This window comes from Coenobita brevimanus, chromosome 38 (genome assembly GCF_032717465.1).
Source record: "Coenobita brevimanus isolate Jiangsu-jjx chromosome 38, ASM3271746v2, whole genome shotgun sequence".
NCBI classification, from domain to species: Eukaryota; Metazoa; Arthropoda; class Malacostraca; order Decapoda; family Coenobitidae; genus Coenobita; species Coenobita brevimanus.
The window spans coordinates 411,982-430,709 of NC_136991.1; the positions used below are offsets into that span (position 1 = coordinate 411,982).

At 42.6% G+C, this 18,728-nt stretch overlaps 1 long non-coding RNA gene across 1 annotated transcript; it reads right to left on the bottom strand.

The window, feature by feature from the left end:
- Window positions 1-283: 283 nt before the first annotated feature.
- Window positions 284-18,681, bottom strand: LOC145396510 (uncharacterized). The gene is made up of 3 exons (XR_013896788.1): window positions 18,599-18,681; window positions 9,137-9,249; window positions 284-363 (listed from the first exon to the last, which is right to left on the bottom strand). It is a non-coding gene; the product is annotated as an uncharacterized LOC145396510 (long non-coding RNA).
- Window positions 18,682-18,728: the final 47 nt, after the last annotated feature.

Below are 18,728 nucleotides of genomic sequence, written 5' to 3' on the forward strand. Positions count from 1 at the left end.
CGTCGTGTACACTCGTTCTCAGCAGTAGCGGCTGGGAGCGTGTGTGTAGAATGAGAGGCTGGTCAAAGCTAGTAAGGGGGGAGGGACTGGTATGACAGTGTGTGGATACCGGTATGTATGTCCACTTTCCCGATATTCTTAACGCCGTGCGAGCACCAACTTATGTCTTGTTTCCAGTTAGCACTTGTTAGTACTCCGTACGCACACACACATACCAGTTGCGGTAGTGGTGCCACGACCGCGCCGCGTTGCCACCCCCTCCCCTGTCACACGCGACACTGATCCTCTGCTGGCATGTGGGGGAACCGCGCTGCTGGCCCTCAGGGAACATGCGCGCGCACTCTTCCTCCCTCCATCACCACCCTAGGGGTCGTGTTTATGAAAGATTCTTACAAATTCTTAAGATAAATAAGTCCGCACAGCAGTGCATTATTAAAAAAAAAAAAAAAAAAATTGCTTGGTCATATTTTTCACTAACATTCACCTCAGGTTTGTTAGTGAACTATCTGGTAGCTGTATTAGTGAACACCAAAGTATAAACGAGCATGTATCCGACTGATGATTAAGAACATTTGTGAATGCCACCCCAGGGGTCGTATACATACTCTAAAGCTTCGTCGTGTACTGTATAAGAATGCCGGTATTTACACTTGTCTTCATACAGTTAACGAACACCGTACAATCTGGGTGAACATTTTGACACAATACGAAATACAGCACCATCTACGAAAACAGTTTAATGAAGACACTGTAAAAATTGGCTGGGATCCATTATAAATATATATAGATCCTAAATGTAGTCTGGGTCGTATTTATAAAGTATCCTAATCAAGTTCTCAAAACGTCTTATCACAGATCGTTTTGTTGTTCTTATTTTCTTCCTTTAATATTTACTCCTTTTGGATCGCGAAGTGTATGGCAGCTGAGCGAGTGAAAACAAACGTATAAGCAAGCAATTTTGTATACAAATTGTGGCTTAGGAGTTTATGAATACAACTTCTGACCCTCCCTCCACAGCTCACATAAATGCCAGCCCTCCTTCCACTCTCCCCTACCACGTTACCAACACATCACCACAAAACCAATCTATCACACTCACCACAAAACAAACCACAATTTCAAAAACCTAGTACCACACGACCGACTTCTCACAATCACCAAGTAAAAAGCAGGTCCTCGAACTGAAGGGGTAGGTCTTCCCCCTTTTTATTCCAACTCCTTCACTCCTTCTTCCCTGTCCTTTCTCCCTCCTTTTCTTTTTAATAATTCCTTCTCCTTCCCCCTTCCTTCTATTCTCCCTCCTCTTCCGTCCAGCTCCTCCCCATCCCTCATGCACACCAAGACACAACAACAACCCAGGGAGTTTTAACACTCTTGTATACAATTATCACCACCCCTCCAGCTCCTTCCCTCTAGAGACCCAATACTTCCCTCCAGTCCCTCCCCCTCCCTTCTGCAGTCCCTCCTGTTCCCCCCTTTAATCTTCCCCATTTAGTTTTCTTTCCCCTCCTACCCCTTCACGTTCCTTTCCGTTCAGTGTCTCCCTCTCTGCTTCATTTCCTCCACCCCCTCATGCCCTTTCCCGCTATGCTGTTCTTCTCTCTGACCCACAGAATATAACAAACTACCTTTTCTTTCCCTGCTGCCCCTACCCTCTTCCCTCCAGCTCTTTCTCACTTTCCCCTTCACTTCCTTTGCCTCCAGTCCTTCTTTCCCCCTCTGTTATACCTTTCCTCTCTCTCCTTCCCTCCATCCCTCCCTCATGCACATCAAGCCACCGACAACAATCTAGTGATATTTAACCCTATCGTATACAACCATCAGTACCCCTCCCCCTTCTTCCCTCCAGCCCCTTTTCCTCTCCCCCTCCCTCCATCCCTCCACGCACACAAGCCACCAACAACCAACTCCGATTGTCTCGTATACAACTATCAGAACCCCTCCACCTCCTTCCCTCCAGTCCCTCTTCCCCTCCCCTTCACTTTCCGTCATCCCTCCTCCCTCATACATATCAAGCCACCAACAACCACCCTGGGATTTTCATATTAAACCCTCCCTTCCCCCCCCCTCCCCGTCTCTTCCCCCTCCTTTCCCTTACCTCCAGTTCCTCTCACCCCTTCCCCTCCCCCTCCACTTTCCTTCGCTTCTTTTCCTCCCACTATCCTCCAGCCACTCCTGCCTTTTATTTCTCTCTTGCCCCTCCCCTTCCCTCCAGTCTCTTCTTCTCCCCCTCCCACCCACTTCCCTTCCCACCTGCCCCTCTTTCTCTCCCCTTGCCCTTCCGCCAATCCGTTTCTCCCGCCCCTCCCCCTCCCTCACCACATCAAGCCACCACCAACAAAAGCCCGGAAATTTTAACCCTCTCTCATGGAAGAAAGGGAGGCAGAAAATTAGGAAGGAGGGGGAATGGGAGAGGAAAAGGAAAACGGGTGGGACGAAACGAAGGAGGAAGACAGCATGGAAGGATATGAAAGGGAAGGAGTGAAGGAGGAGAAGGAGAGGAGAAGGAAGAGAAGGAAGGGGAAGACAGAGAAGGATAAGTGAATTTTAACCCCGTCAAACACAAACACCAGGACCTGAGTCAAGCACAAGTAAACAGAACGTTACTTTGTCATTGTTGTCGCCAAAGGAACTGGGAGGAAAGAGAGGAAAAGCTGAAAGGGAGAAGGGGGATGAGAAAGGAAAATGTGGACACGGAGAAAGGGGGGATGGAGAGGGGTAGGGAACGGGAACGGAAAGATAACGAGGTAGAAGGAACAGAAGGATCGCATTGAGGATGACAAAGTGGCCCTACATGGAGAGTAAGAGAGGTTAGTGGAACGGAAAGTAGTTGTATGAAATGAAGAGAATGAGACAGCCTGGACGGGAAGGAAAGGAGACAAGAGGCAATGAGAGGAACGGAAAACAGATGGGACAAAATGCAGTATGGGATGGAAGAGATCAAACAGGAAGACAAGTAAAGGAGGCAGGCGAGGAGGGAAATTAGAACATATACGAGAGAATTTGAAAAAAAAAAAAAAAAGAAGAAGAATGTTAAGGGGACAAAACAAAGTGGGAGGAAAGGAGAGGAGAAGGGAGTACAGATGGGAAGTCATTGATAAAATGGAAGTAAAGGAGACTGGAGAAAATTGGAGAAAAGGACTGAAGACTATAGAGAAGACGAGTGAAAAGAGATATTACCTAAATAATAAAATCATGGGAGGAGATAGAGGATGAAAAAGAAACGGAAAAACTCAAATTGGGAAAAAATAGACAAGAGAAAACGAAAGGAAATGAAAATAAAGGAAGAATGGGATTAAAAGACATCTAAAGGGAAATAAGTCATGGAAGAGGAGGGATAATGAAAAAAATAAACACACACACACACACACACACACACACACACACACACACACACACAAAACAGGTAAAGGACGACAGGAAACGGGGGCAACGGGGAGAGAGAAAAAAAAAAGACGCGAGATCTATCTATCTATTGCCAGACGCCTCAATCCCGTTTGGGGTGGCCACAAACAAATCGCCTCCAAGACGCGAGATATGAGGGAAAAACACGTTATGGAAAAGGAACAGGGATTTAAAAATGGGAAACAAAGTGAAAAAGAAGTACGTAAACCATTACAAAGGAGGATAAGGACATGGTGGAAGAAAAAAAAAAAAAAGAATGAAAGGAAAACTGCGTGGAACGGAAGTCAACTAGACTACTGAAGTAAATAATTCGACAAAACAAAACTATTCCAGATCATTACTTTTTGTCCATTCCTCATAACTTGGTCCTGATTTTCGTCCCTTTGCACTATATTTCACTTAGTTCAAAGGCACAAAAAGATAATATTACAACTCTACATTCTTCCCACACCACTTCTCATTCATGGTTAGTATCGTATTCTATTGTCAATCTTATTACAACTCGGCATACAAGATAGTAAGACGGTAATTTGAGGCAAAGATGGTGTAAAAAGGAGTGCAGTATAATGTTACAGAGAACTGGTGATTGGAGAAACCGGCAGAGCTCCTACACGAATACACTACAAGGAAAAGACAGCAGGAATAGAAAGTGTGAAACAATAAAAGTGAGAGTGAGTGAGTGTGTAGGAGAGGGTAGAAGGGGGAGAGTGGCGTGGAAGGAAGCGAGAGGGAGGGTAGAATGTCAGCAGTCCCCCCCCCTTCCTCCACCCACACTCCATGATCCCCCCTCTCTCTCTCTCTCACACACACACACACACAAACAGCTGCACTGCCCTCACCACCACATCACAACTCTCATCACACACACACACACACACACACACACACACACACACACACACACACACACACACACACACACACACACACACACACACACACACACACACACACACCATTATCACTACCCCTTATCATAATTTCTATCCTTGTCTCAGAGAAGCAAAGAGCAGAAGGTTTGGGTCGAGGTCAGAGTGAGATTTCAGGGATAAGAGATTGAACAGAGAAGGTGCTAGAGATCCAGCAAGGTGGTAAGTCACCGCTATGTGATCAAGGCTGATACATGCAAGTGTACTGGAGCCTTTGTAAATAAACGAATGAACAAACAACTGTCTTCTGAGCACACATACTGATCACACTTCTCACCATTGTATGTATTTAGAAGCACCCTACAGTATTCACCTCAATTCTAAAGCTTTCACTACTTATCACAACCAGACTACAGGTATGTGGTCACTGCAATATGACTGCATAATAACAATAATATGCAGGTCAACGTGAGTAGGTGGTTCCTTCTATTAGAGGCACTGATATTATACAAACAACCCTCAACTCCCTCCCTATTTCCTGAAAGGTGGATGGTGGACTGCTGGAGAAGGGCAGCTATTGCCTAAAATCCAGCAGGTTCACATTCAAATAAGCACGGGGATACAACAGTAACAATCATATGAGGAAAGTTCATTTTCTCCACTTACAAAAGTTCATGCTGAAATATTAAGGACAAAGTTAATGGTTAGAAACTGGATATAAAATGTGATGGAGAAAGCAGACTAAAGCTACAATGAAATGCACAAGTTGGCAATAAAAACCATCAGTCATCTCAAACTCATATTAACTTGTTCACTCCCAAGACATGCTGTATTTTTAGTTCCGTTTTGCTACTTCCAGATGATTTTATTTACCTAAGGACAGACCTTTAGTTGTGAGGGGTTAAAGAAGGTTATAACTAACCTTTCCAGTTCAAAAAGTCTCTCTAACTCTGCATAAACTGGCTATAAACAGCAAGAGCAATATGAGAAATACATCTATCTATCTATCTATTGCCAGACGCCTCAATCCCATTCGGGGTGGCCACAAACAAATCGCTTCCATGTAGCCCTGTCCCCTGCCATTTCACTGCCCTGCTCCCAACTCACACCCCCCTCTCTCATATACCTCTCCACCCCAGCCTCCATCTCATCCTCGGCCTTCCCTTCCCTCTCCCCCCTCCACCTCACTCACATACACTCTCTTCGTCAGTCTTTCATCATCAGACTAAAGCTGTTAACCCCTTCAACCCAGGTACGTCCATCACACTGTATTCCTCCGGCTACCAGACAATTTCCTTCAGCTCAGGGGGACATTCAGAACTACAAGTGTTAGATACAGCTTTCATGAACCCCCTCAATCTGATGATGTATTATATATTTCTTTCAGGCTACCTTTTACACAAAATTATTCAGCTTGGGAAGGGTCATTGTATACAGTGTGTAAGGAGTGTAATGCTGTATGGTGGTAAGATGGGCAAGGATGGAGGGCATTTATAGGCCAAACATACAAAGATGAGAATGATCAGATGGATGAGTTGTACATCCTTGAATGACAGGCCTAGGGAAGGGGGTTAGGATAATAAATGAAGAGTGAGACACAAATTTATTTGTGTTGTGATGAGAATAGGTTGACAAAAGATGGTTTGCACATGTGGAGAGGATGATGGATGACAAATGGGTGCAGAGGGTGAGGTGTGAACACTGGGGTGAAGCTGCAAGAGGCAGACCAAAAAAGGCTTGGGCTTGGGACAAAGTCATACAGTGTGACCTCAGGTTTAAGGGACTGATCAGAAAGGCTAAAGGCTATAGTAATGGTTGAGCAGCACAGAGTTATCATTATGTGACCAAGGCTGATGCATGAAATCATACTGGTCTTTATAAATAAACAAAAATGAAGGATCCCTAGTACTGCAATGGTCAATGAAAGCATTATCCCACCACTTCAGTCTGAAAAACTGACCATTTGCTAAATAAATGTCTAATCATAGCAGAACACAAAACAAAGTACCGTACATTATCAGCATGGAGGGACTGCTACAAGAGACCTCCTTGAAGCTGAATAATAATCACCTGGTGGCTGCAAGAATACAATAAAATACCTAACCCTGGATTAAATGAGTTACAATGTCTCTTAGCTGATGGAAGACAAAAGATGTGCAAACATTTGCTCCACTTCTCCAGCAACTAAGTATCTGGAACAGTGATCCAGTGAACGTAACTGAGGTGTGAATCTTCTTTAATTCTCCACACTCTAAGAGTCACAGTTTCATGCGTTTAAAAGGTCTTTAACTCCTCTTACTCAGCAGTTTGTTTACCATGATCTACTTGAATATTCTCTCTATATATTCTCTATCATTTCCAATATCAAAATAGTTTGAATGTAAAACACAAAATAGAAATCCCAATACTTTGGAAGGTTTAATGGTAGAAAGTAAAACAATCTGACATCAATATGAACATTGCACAATAAAACAGATAATGTTGTCTCCAGAGACTGAAGGGCTAAATCAACGTTGTGTTTTAACTCAGACCTCTGGAGATTTCCCTGTATCAAGCACAATCAACTGGCTTTAGCCAGAGATGAATAGAAAGGTTGTCCCTTGATACTTCAGAGTAAATCATAAAATACCAGTCCAGTATGCCAAAATTAACTGGTAAGGCTAGGATGCTATGATGCCTTCAAAGCTCACAATATACACTTTAACATTCATCATCATCATCTTAACTCTATTTCCCTCCTTAACGTGAGGTTGTATCCAGAAACAATGAACAAGAAGCCACCACAGTAGGAAAACTATTGAAACAGTATGTCCAGCAAAATGAGGCACACAAATCCTTAACATATCACTCAAACCTTCTAAACCCTGGTAAAAAAAAGTAACAGCATATTAGGAAGGATCTTGTATCATGGGAGTTTACACAACTCTTGCCTCCTGCCTGTAGACCACCATTACCATAAAATTGCCATTAAAGACTTGACTGTGAAATGCCATGGGGTCAGCAGAGCAGTGACTAGCAGTTCTAGCTCACTAAAGTTGCCTCTGCTGCTGCACATTAGAAGGCTTGCTTGTTTATTTAACGGTATGTGGAGAGGATGGTGGATGATAATTGGGTGAGGAAGGTGAGAAGTGTTAATACTGGGGGTGGGGTTATGAGGGGTAGACCAAGAAAGACATGGGACGAGGTCATTAAGTGTGACCTTAGGGTTAAGGGACTGAACAGGGAGGCTGCAATGGATCGTGCAGCGTGGAGAGCCGCCATTAGGTGACCAAGGCCGACACATGCAAGCATGTTGGAGCCTTTAAAAACGAAACGAAACGAAACGAAAACGATTGCTACTGCAGCTTCATGTTTTTGCTTATTATCTTTGCATCCCTTTCATTAAATGTGAATACAGTACTATATTAACCCCTTCAATACCATGACACAATATTGTTTATTACAGTATATTTTTGCCATCACCAGACAATTTAATTCAACTTAGAGGAGACCCTTTGACATGAAGGAGTAAGATATATCTCTCCTGAGCTGAATAAAATCATTTATAGATACACAATGAAATACAATATGTCATGAGACTGAAAGGGCCACAGAAGACAGCTGTTTTTTCTTTTTCTTAATCGTCATTCGTCTTGACACTTAAGGGTATTTACAGATCATGTGAAATCCTTCCTTTTTGTATAGGTGTAGGGCTGTGGCAATCTCACTGTTTATTATGAATGCTGTAAGCAGTCTCAAACCTACTACAGCACAGGATGGGTGAAATGGATATTTCTATGTACATTTTTTAAAATTATACAATCTGCTGGACAGAGCTAAGAATTCTGAAGTCTTGAAAACTAAGCACAAGGATGTGTGGCCCAGGTCAGTGAGTACTATTCTGATAGCTACTGTGCTCTCTCCACATCACAGGAAACTGGGGATGGGATGATGATGATGATTACGACAAATTCTTCTATAATTAAACGTAACTAAAGGTCTGCAGTCTTGAACGATGTGTACCTCACCACAGCCTTAGGTAGGAAAGAGGCCATGAAGATGATGATGATGATGATGATGTGTGAATTTCTTTCTGCTGTTTTTGGTTGCACCCTTCTCATTAACTCCCCTTTTATCTCAAGAATATGGAACAATTGACTACAGAAAAGGACACTTTCAGTCCAGTCAACTACATATAAGGCTATGGTGATGATGACTTCTAAAATGCCCTCAAAGTTGATGAAAACATATGGCAATACTATATCTCATTTATAATAAATCCAATAATGAAATGTTCACTTAATAACTTAAGCCTTTCTATATTAACTACCTGCTATATTCATAATCTATGACTAAAAACTACTTTGTGCCAAAATGTTGTTATCGTAATACACATAATTTAAAAAAGGATAAAAATTACTGGTACCGCATGTGACTGTACTCCATCAGAATAACACTGTATGACAAAAATGATGATGATAACAAAAATGATTAAAAAAAAATATATATATATAGTACTGTACTACAGCTACCACAAACAAGAGACAAAAAACAATACATACCGGTATTAACAGCCAAAGGAGCTCAGTCCAGTACAATGATGATAACCCAAGTCAATCATTCCTTTACACTTCCGAAATATTGTACTGATTCACTCAGACCCCAGCCCACTGATCTGCTGATTTGATTAGCAACACCCTAATTTGTTCTGAAACACTTTTTGAGCAACAGAATATGATGCTAGTCACAAAGAAATGCAACCAAATGGATATGGATCCATAGAAAAGTTCTGTTCTGCCACTGAACTAAGGGGAGCTGCAAAAGGACAAAAACCTAAGTTAATGTGAAAAGCCTATAGTATTGTATAGTGGTGCTGTACATACCTTCATTCGGCCGGTGTGTGGAGTACTCATGCACTATACACATTCACCACTCATCACGCCACTGCCAACTCAGCAAGGATTGTTGACATCAGCTATATTTTGAATCAGCAGTCCTGAAAAATACACAAAACATACTGTATATAACCTACTCAATAAATCATCTATCTATTGCCAGATGCCATAATCCTGTAAGGGGTGGCCATTTGACGGACTTAATGTGGTGCTGCCTACTTCTTCCTTAGCCTTTATCATTTTTTTTTCTGTGCCTGCCCTCCTCTCTTCCTATTTCTCCCATCTTTCCTGTCACTTCTTATTGCTTTTCTTTCCTTTACAGATGGCTTTACATTGAGTGACAAGCCAAATGGTTTCCCTACATGTTAACAAGTGGGTTGGTGGAGGGCTAGAGCCCCTCCCCGTAAAACAAATAACTCAAAGTCAAATGGCCACCCCTTGTGGGATTGTGGCGTTTTTTTTTTTTTTTTTTTTTTTTTTTTTTTTTACAGAACGGAGGAAGGTAAAACAAATGGGGAAAAAATAAATAATCCATACATCAGATTACTGGTGTCCTCTATTCATAAAATATCTGTAACAGTTAGACTTGAACAGTTGTGGGTTGAAATTTGGAGGAAAACAACTCTGGGGAAGCGAGTTCCAGAGAGATGCAGTTCGGGGAATGAAAGAATTCTGATAGGCAGAAGTTCTGCAATATGGTTGAGTGACATTCCAGTCATGAGCGCTACCAGATGCCTGTGTAGCACGAGGGAAGGCATGGAGAGGTGGCACCATGGACGCAACTTCGTCTGAGCATTTGCCAAAAAAATATCTGTAAAATAATGCAAGGGAGGCAACATTCCTTCTTACTTGCAGGGGAGGTAGTTTATATGTAATGGCAGGGTTGTTAATGATTCTAACAGCTTTATTCTGAATTCTGTCTAGTTGTCTTAATGCAACCTCTCCACAACCATTCCACAAGGGTGAGCAATATTCAAGCTGAGAGCGCACATGACTCTTAAAAATTATAGCTAACTGCTCATCGGCGAAGAAGTTACGGACTCTGTACAATAATCCAAGTTTCTTTGAGGCGGTTTTAGCAAGTGATCTGACATGAGAGGTCCAGCTGAGGGCACTGTTAAGTGAGACACCAAGAATTTCAATACTTTTGGAGATGGGAATATTAGTAGCACTGAAGGTAATGTACGAATCTGGCAATATCTGTCTATTAGTAAACTGTATATATTTAGTTTTACTAGCATTAAAAGAGACAAGGTTGTTTTGTCCCCATTCACTGATTGTAGCTAGATCTTGATTTATGGAGATGGCTGTACTGAGTTGAGAGGTAGAGACATTAGACTTTGTAAATGGATGTCTGAGTGTGAATGAACTATGTAGTGTCTGGCAGTAGATAGACAGATAGATAGTTTTACGAAGAGGGGCACTAACCTCCACCAACCCACTTGTCGACACATAGGGAGCACGTATGGTTTGGTCATATGGTTACCACCCAGTGTTATAAATGGTTTCTTGGCTTACAGGAAACCATATGGCTTGTCACTCAATGTAAAACCACCCGTAAAGGAGAGAAAAGCAATAAGAAGTGACAGGAAAGATGGGAGAAATAGGAAGAGAGGAGGGCAGGCACAGAAATGATAAAGGCTAAAGAAGAAGTAGGCAGCACTACATCAAGTAAGTGGATGATGGTCACCACCATCTACCACCCAATAAATCATGCATAAAACATAATTAATAAGACTCATGACATTAGCAGTACCCTGAATCAGCTGCCCTGCAAAATACACTAAACATACATACCAGTAAGTCATAACAGAACACATTTACTTAGTCTCAAAACTGATACAAAGCATGAAGGTCAAGCAGCTGTAACATACCGTAAGTTCTCAATAATCTGGGAAGAATATAAACTGTTAAATACAGTGCCATCTTTGGTATTTTACTCTTCCTGTCTTCAGACAATTTCATTCAACTTGTAATAAACATCTTGAACTGGGAAAAGTAGATATACTGTATATACCATATGCAAGTGAGGTGGAGGCTGAGGATGAGATGGAGGGATGGAGTGGAGAGGTATATGAGAGAATGGGGTGTGAGCTGAAAGCAGGACAGTGAAATGGCGTTCGACAGTGTGACATGGAGGCAATTTGTTTGTTGTCACCCCTTACGGGATTGAAGTGTCTGGCAGTAGGTAAATAGACAGATCCTCCTCCTCAAAAGTAAGACCTAGGGGACTCTCAGCTGAATAAAACTGTCTGGTAACAGCTGTCTCCTGTATAGTGTATTTTTAATTCCCTTATTTTGTAATGAGTTACTTGAGATAAGCATGTTGAGTTACATGGAGAGACAGACATATGAGGAAGTGAAGAGGCACTGTGATTGAAAACTTAAACACAGTACTCTGAGAGAATGGAGAGAATGGGGAAATCTTGAAAAGTGTAGACAAGTGAGGTGGAGGGGGTGACCAAGGATGAGGTGGAGGGATGGAGAGATATATGAAAGAAAGGGTGTGTGAGCAGGAGATATGGCAGCCTGATGGTGAAGGATAGGGTGACAAGATGATTTATTTGTGGCCACCCCTTACAGGCTTAAGGCATCTGGGTACACTTTTTCTTTTTATCTATTTAATTCAAAGAAAGGCTTCAATATGGTTTGGATTACCCTCTACTACCATCCATCATCTAATCCTACATTGCCCCACGAGGAGCGTAGGAGCCTGGGGCTAGGCAGTTGGTCCCGACATTTAAGATGAGAGTGACTAGCCTCACTCATCCCTGAGTGGCATTACATGGGCAATCAACCCAAACCATCCCTTGGATATAAACCTTCACCAGCTCAATCCGACTGGAGCACAATAATTATCCACTAAATTACCAGGCGCCAAAATTTGGTTATATGGTTACCATGCAGCATAGTAAATAGTTTCCTGGTGTACAGGAAACTATTTGGCATGTCATTCAGTGTAGTCACCCACAGGCATAAGGAAGAGGAAAGAATGAAGGAAAGAAAGACAGAAGAGGGAGTGTAAAGTTACCAGTAGGCAGAAGGGCAAGGAAAGAATGAAGGAAAGAAAGACAGAAGAGGATGGAAGGAAAGATGGATGGATGAGAGGGAAGGGCAGACACCTGACAGCAGCACTACATCAAGCAAGTGGATGGTGAACGCCCCCACCTACCACAACACAAAGAGCAATTAAATATTACTGTACGGTACTGTACTTTCAAATAACTAGGCTACTGCTTGATGGATTTAACTCTACCTTGGTTAATTCTGCAACCTGAACATCCTGTTATTTGTTATTCTGAGAATATTTTCAGCACATTCATTTTTTAATGAAGTGGCTTAAGTGAAATCTGGTACAGTACATATGGGACATTTTTAAATTCATGTACAATTTATCCTCAGAAATTGGTACACCATTTATTGAATGCAGTCTCTGTCTGTGTTTGAACATAAATAACTCTGGTGATCCAAACTAGCACACTGTCAGTGCAATTTATGAACTGGGATGGCTGTATTCCCACCAATCACGTTTTTAATTTATCGTATCAAGTGTGCAAGACTTTTCATGAGGCTTTACATCGAGGGACAAGCCTAATGGTTTCCTGTAAGCATGAAAACCATTAACAATGCTGGGTGAAAACCATATAACCAGCCCATACGTATTCCCTACATGTCAACAAGGGGGTTGGTGGAGGGTTAGTGTCCCTCCCAGGAAAACAAGCAACTCAGAGTCAGATCGCCACCCCTTACAGGACCATGGTGTCTGGTTGTAGATAGACAGAAGTGTGCAAGATTTGTTTTAACATCCTTTTCCCTTAAGGTGACACCATAGCCAAGAAAATGTCACGTTAAACCAGTGCTCAGTAGTTAGTTGCTGAGCTCAGCATGAAAACTGATGGACTGATATCCACTCAGTGCCACACGTCTGGGAGAGCATTTTGTATCCTACAAGTTCTCTTTTAAATTCAAATGTTGGGGAGTTTCTCAGATACAGTACCCATACAGTATAATTATTAATGGCTTGGACAGAAGTTTGTAAGAACAGAGTTTCACTTAAATCCTTTCATTAACCCCTTCACACCCTTGATGTATGTGTTTACGTTCACAAAGTGCTGAGTTATGCCGCCCATCACATAGCCTTTTACGTTCCATAACATCTGTATGTATTGGGACGTGGTTTATTGACCTATATGCATTCTCTGAGCCTGGTATACCTCACTGGGAAAGAAAAATAAGCTCCACCCACCAACCAGTGACAGCTGAGACAAATGATGTCATATGAAACGTCACTGCTCACCAGAGTTTTATTGGCTCCTACTGTGTACTTGGCTCTCAGTTTGTCTTTGGCACTCGAGGGGGTAGGATTACGTTGACAGTCGTATCTGTGCATTGCCATGTTGGGAATTTACTGTGATTTTTTTCTGTGACTGTTTTCATGAATACACAGCCATATCAGATGGTAGTGACGAATATTCTGGTTCATTGTATGTGCCAGGGGAGTCCAGTGAGGATGATAGTAGTGACAGTGAGTTATCACTAAGTGATAATGACCCAATTGAGGAGAGTGGGTGGAGGTTTCTGGTGGACATTTTTTGCAGACCAACAGCCAGATGCCATTCCTGTCTTCAGTGACGGTCCTGCCTAGGATATGACGCCCCCTAGTTTTGCTTCCCCTGGGGCTGCTTTTAGTCATTTTCTTGATGATGAAGTGATGTCCAAATTGTGTTCATGGGTGAATGAGAGGGCTGATGTGTACTGGGCTGTGAATCCTAGTACATGGCCTAAAATGGAGACCAGTTACAACTGATAAAATGCATGTGAACAGTAAGATGTGTGTATGTCTATCTATCTATCTATTGCCAGACGCCTCAATCCCGTTTGGGGTGGCCACAAACAAATCGCCTCCAAGTCGCCCTGTCCCCCGCCATTTCACTGCCCTGCTCCCAACTCACACCCCCCTCTCTCATATACCTCTCCACCCCATCCCTCCATCTCATCCTCGGCCTCCCCCTCCCTCTTCCCCCCTCCACCTCACTCACATACACTCTCTTCGTCAGTCTTTCACCCTCCATCCTCTCCACATGGCCAAACCACCTCAGTGTGTTCCTCATAACGCTTCCTATCACATCCACATCCACACCACAACGCTCCTTTATATCCTCATTCGTCAGCCTGTCTCTCCACGTGACTCCACAGGCTCCTCTTAAATAACTCATTTCCACTGCTCTCACTCTTGACTTGTGTCCTTCCAACAATGTCCAAGCTTCACTTCCGTACGTTAGAGTTGGTATCACAATACTGTCATGTAGTAACTTTTTCACTTCCATGCTCACTTCCCTGTTTCTTATCACTGCTTTCAAGGAACCAGCAACCTTTCTTCCCTGCTGTACCCTTTCAAGCACTTCACCCTCCAAACCTCCATCCTTACTCATCACACTACCCAAATACTTAAACGTACTCACATTTTCCAATTCCTCACCATCCAACCTCACTGTACATTCACTAACTTCACCTCTCTCAAAGACCATTACTTTACTCTTCCCTACATTCACCTTTAGGTTCCGTTTCTTACACACTCTCTCAAACTCATCCACCAAACCTTGCAGCTCCCCTTCGTCTTCACTCAACAACACAGTATCATCTGCAAACAACAGTACAGGGAGTTTCCAAACACTATCCTCTCTCACCAGGGCCACTCCAATATCCACTACCCTACCTTGTACCTCTTTTATTACCCCATCCATGTACAGATTGAACAACCATGGAGACATGACACATCCCTGTTTCAAACCAACTCTCAAAGAGAAAAATTCACTTAGTTCACCATCCACACGCACTGCAGCCTTCGCACCATCGTACATACTCTTCACAGCATTCAACAACTTCCCATCTACTCCATATATTCTTAACACTTTCCACAATCCTTGTCTATCCACCCTGTCATATGCTTTCTCCAAATCCATGAAAGCCGCATACAACTTCTTTCCCTTCTCTAGAAACTTTTCCACTAAAGATCTAAGAATGAATATCTGATCTACACAACCTCTTCCCTTCCTAAAGCCTCCCTGTTCTTCTCCAACTAATTTCTCTGTTCTTTCTCTAACTCTGTCTATAAGTATCCTACCATACACTTTTCCTATTATACTAAGAAGACAAATGCCCCTATGATTACCACACACTTCTTTTTCCCCCTTTCCTTTGTACAAGGGAATAATTATACCTGACTTCCAATCCTCCGGGACTCTACCTTCCTCCCAGGCCAATCTGCACATCTTCCATATCCATTCTACTACTATCTCTCCCCCATGCTTCAGCATTTCGCCACACACTCCATCAATTCCTGGGGCTTTCCCTGATTTAACATTCTTCATTGCTTCCACAACTTCTATCCTACTGATTTCTTCCTGTCTTCTCACCTCCCTCCTTCTCCCAGCCATTCCCCAGCCACTTATACTCGCATTACTTCCATCCTCTACGTTCAACAATTCCTTAAAGTGTTCTCTCCATCTGCTCACTTTTTCTCCCTTCTCCACTAGTAATCTACCATTTTTATCTTTCACTCCCCTGCTAACTTCACTTCCACCCTGTCTTACTCTTTTCACTTCTCTCCAGAACATTTTCTTACAGTCCCTCCACTTTACACTCAAATTCCTTCCAAATTCCTCATCCACTCTCTTCTTACTAATCTTTTCACCTCTCTCTTCCTTTCCACATATAACTCTCTTTTCCGCCTCTCAACTTCTTCCACGCCCCTATTTCTCATCCATTCATTGTATGCTTTCTTCTTTTGTGCCACTGCCTGTTTCACCTCTTCAGTCCACCACGCTGTTCCTTGCACCCCCTCCGTCTTCTCTTCCTTCCACACACCACATCACATGCTGCACATATTTCTTCTGTAAATATCTTACACACACCTTCCACGTCTCCCATCTGCTCCAATTCATATTTGCCCAATCGTTCCTCCACTTCTCTCTTATACTCTGCCTTTTTCTCATCCTCTTGTAACCTTTCCACTGTCCTTGCAACTACTCCTTCCTCTCGTCTTTCCCTTCTTCTATTCTTCCATCTTACTTGGATCCTAATTCTGGCCACCACCAAGTAGTGGTCAGAAAGTCCACTCCCCCAACCTCTATACACTCTTGCATCCTTTACACATCTTCGCATCCTTTCATCCACACACACCAATCAATCATTGCCTTCCTTTCATTCAGTTCACCACCCACCCTTCTCATCACTCGCCATGTATACCTGTGGATCATTTTATGCCTGAAGAGGGTATTGGCTATCACCAACCCCCTCCCAGCACAAATGTCCACTAACGCACTCCCATTCTCATCTATCTCAGCAGGCACACCCCACTCACCAACTATTCCATCCACCTTCACATTACCAACTTTACCATTCATATCACCAATCAAAAACACTCTCTCATTCCTTCCAAACTTTTCCATGCACACTTCCACATTTGTCCAGAACTCTTCTCTCACTCTTCTAGCACGATCTTGCATTGGCGCATATACACACACAATCGCCCACATTTGTATTCCAACTTTCAACTTTACCCACACAATCCTTGACCCAACTGATCCATACTGTCTTATGCTCTTCTTCCATCTTTTACTCACAACTATACACGCTCCTTCCTTTGCCCTCTCATTCTCATCTACTCCTGCACATATACCCCATCCATACTCCCATTCTCTCACACTTTCTCCTCTCCATTTTGTTTCAGTTATTCCACATACATCCACTTTCGCACCCTCAAGCACCTGGACAATCTCTCTCTCTTTCACCTCATCATTCGCTCCTCTTACATTCCATGTACTCATTACCAAGTCCTTTGTCCAGTCCTGGGTCGTCATCGTTTGGTCAGTCCTTGTCCGAGGCTTCTTGTTTGTTTTTTTAGTTATATATGTTATAAATATTGCATTTATAAAGAAAGGGAACATGTGACACTTTACTGATGACAAAATACGTATTATCTGTTAAGCATTCTTTATGCACATTTATGGTCGGGGGGGGGGGAGATGGGCGGGCTACTTGACGCCCTGCGGCATAGGTGTGACGGGGTTAATAATGGATATACTGTACTGGTTATTCTGGGGCCTCAGAGCAATGAATCACTGTGTATTATATCAATTTCTTCCTATCTATAGCCAGATGCCTTAATCCTGTTGGGGTGGCCACAGACAAATAACTTCCCTATCACCCTGTCCCTGGCCATTCTGCTGGCCTCCCCCCAACTTACATGCCCCTCTCTCATATACCTCTACACTCCACCCCTCCATCTCATCCTCGGGTCTACATGGACACTGGGTGGTGAGGAATAAAGTGAAACAATTTAATCTAAAATGGGATATAAACCCAAGAGGAAAGAAAGATTAAGGTGCCAATCACTGGGTTGCATTCTCACTAAGACGTACAGTTCAAATTCTCAAATAAATGTACCAGTGCTCTGTCATAACAACAGCATATTGAGGTTGATTCTAGGGCAGCTCCCATTAACAAATATTCAGAAGTTTACGACAGGGATTAAGTTTCATAAGTGTGATTAATGTGATACCAAATTCTCAAGAGGTAACTAATATGATACCAATGCACCAAAGTAGAGTGCAACAGGTTAGTTCAGCCCCAAGTTGTTCATTTGGTTTCATTACATTCTGCTTGGTTAGGTTAGATTCGGTTAGTAGAAATAAAATTATTAGTGTTGGACTGATTTTGGGGCTATATCAACCAAAAGTCCTTCTGGCAGAGCTGCCATTTTGCTATGGTTCATGTGTAAAATACCGGTAGATGAAGTGCAATAGCTTCATAATTACACATCTGCATCATTTTAAAGTTATCACTATGACCATCAGGTTGAGGAGAATACAAGTGCAAAATATATGCATGAAACTCTCCTACATTTTCACTCTTGTTTTTACAGGAAGGACAAAACATGGGAAGAATCTGTACTTGCCCTGCTGCTTAACAGGTTTAGTTAGCATTTTCACATGTACCTAGAATCAGTTTTTGCAAGAACAAGACATATACAAAGATTCTTCACTTTTTCTTATCCATCCTGCTAAAAAGAAATATGACTCGTGATGGAGATGATGGCAAGATGTTTGTGTACCCCAGGCCTGATCTGTCACGAGATAATGCCGAGCCTGTACACACCCCCTTCCCTGCATCATCCCATTATCACGTGCATATGAGTCTCGTATATCGCATAACATACCTGCACCCATAACACCATTAATCCCCATGTCTAAACACTGGAGGGGGTGAAGGTATGCGGGTGACGACAGTGGCATATGTGAGCAGGAGTAACGTCAGCAGATTTCCCTTCTACCAAAGCGATGGAGAGCCGCGTTTAACTAGTCACCTAATCACTCACTAGCTCTTGTAAAGCACACTTGATGGCCACCCAAACGTCTACCATTACATCATACACAAGATTAAACTAACCAGGAGTGCATAGAACAAGTGGTGAGTGAAGGGAGGTACCAAACACTACCAGACACAACAACACGACACTGCCGCCATCTATGAAAATCAATCAGCATTTGCTAAATAATCAAATAAATATAATCATATC